Consider the following 2,217-nt stretch of genomic DNA (forward strand, 5'->3'; position numbering starts at 1 on the left):
ACAATTATTTTAACAAATATTTATTTATTACATTTTAAAATGACAATACAAAATATAACTTCTTAGTAAAATGAATAAAAAATATTTATTACATGTTTACTGTCTGCTTTATATGATTAAAATAATTTTATATATTTATAATACTATTGAAATGTATTAAATTAAAATTTAAAAGGATATATTTGATATAATATAAAATATATCTTAGTACAATTATTTTAAAAAAATATTACAGTTTAAAATGACAATACAAAATATAACTTCTTAGTAAAATGAATAAAAAATATTTATTACATGTTTACTGTCTGCTTTATATGATTAAAATAATGTTATATAATATTTAATCATATTAATTATCAAAATGTATTACATTTTAAAATGTTTGATATAATACAAAAGAATTTCCTCATAAAATTAAAATTTATTATTTTTCTTCTGTCTGCTTCATATGATTAAAAATAGTATACAATATTTATAATATTATTAAAAGGTATTACATTAAAATTTTAAATTTTATATTTGATATAATACAAAATATAGCTTCTTATTTATTTATTTATGTTCTACATTTTGAGGTTAGACTTTTTACTTAAGTGCATTTCTCTGGGTATATTTATTTTTAAAATCCAATTTCTGTATAAACCTTAATAAATCGTGACTACATAATCTACTGAATTAAATTTAAACAGTAAAACTTATGAAAGTTATGAAATGCAAAATCTTATGCAGAAACGTAAAACGGTAATACACAAATATTGTAACTCTGTATAAACGTATAACATAAATAATATGTTAAAACGTATTAAAACGTATAATATAAAAATATGTGGCAATCTGATGCAATAAAATCACAGCTATGTGGCCCCAACCTAATATTTATGAAAAAGAGGCTAGTCCTAGGAACACAGTTGTTGTTGTTGTTTTCCATTCAGTTATTATGTGAATGCTTTCCTTTGTAGAAGTTGAAATATTTTCTGGAAGAACACACTACAAAAGCACAGCTGTGATTATGAGATGTGTCACTTCTGATATCAGCCTCATTCTGCGCATTGACAAATGAGACAAATGTTATCGTCAACGTGAACGGTGAAACGACTAATGCTCTGCTCGTGTGAGACGCTCTGGCAGGCTGTCTGGAGCTGGCAGCAGCGTCACACAGCAGTCTTTCATACCCGTCGCGGCGGGAGTTTGTGACACTTCTTTTTGGTATCAAAAGAAGTAAACACACAACTTATCAATTGAAGCTAGGCAAAAATGAAATAAATAAAAACACAAACATTTCATTGATTGCCCTGATATTTTGATCAAGGAGCCCAACAAGACAGCACACTTTCTGGCTGGAAAAGACCATTGGAGATTCAGGGCCAGTGAACCACTAAATTACTCAACGTCTCTTTAATTACTGGAATCATGTGCGACACCAGAATTAAGCTCAGGAGTTCAAAACAAAAACTAACAGAAGCTGAAGGGTAGGCTAGATATTGGAATTTTTAATTGCACCATCACATAGAATTGAGAAACTGCTTTTAATTTTATACATCAGTGCAAATAAGATGTACATAGGTCTTCAGTAAGTAGTCTAAATGTGAAAAGAAAATAGTTTTGGTTAATAAATTGTATGATTAAATTTTTTTTTTTCTCTAACATCTCAAGGTTTACACGTTAACATCAACTCAAGTCCAATTTCTGTATGTAAAAAAATGTGTCATTTACATTAAATTTTTTGTTAAATAATTAGATATTTGTAGTGCTGTCAAACGATTAATCGCGATTAATCGCATCCAAAATAAAAGTTTTTGTTTACATAATATATGTGTGTGTACTGTGTTTATTTATTATGTATATATATATATATATATATATATATATATAAATACACACACATACAGTATATATTTTGAAAATATTTACATGTATACATTTATATTCAGATAATTTATATTATATATAAAATTACATATATTTAAAATATAAACATAACATATAGTTTTCTTAAAAATCTACATGCATGTGTGTTTATTTATTTAAATATACATAATAAATATACAGAGTATACACACTTATATTATGTAAACAAAAACTTTTATTTTGGATGCGACTAATTTGTACCAATTATTTAAATCAAATAATAAATTAACTATAATTATTTGAAATATAGATCAATATCTAAAATTACAAAGTAAAAGTATGAAATTTGTATTTTTTTAAATTATTAAT

Source organism: Sinocyclocheilus anshuiensis, unplaced genomic scaffold, assembly GCF_001515605.1.
Source record: "Sinocyclocheilus anshuiensis isolate Anshui unplaced genomic scaffold, SAMN03320099.WGS_v1.1 scaffold1139, whole genome shotgun sequence".
NCBI lineage: Eukaryota > Metazoa > Chordata > Actinopteri > Cypriniformes > Cyprinidae > Sinocyclocheilus > Sinocyclocheilus anshuiensis.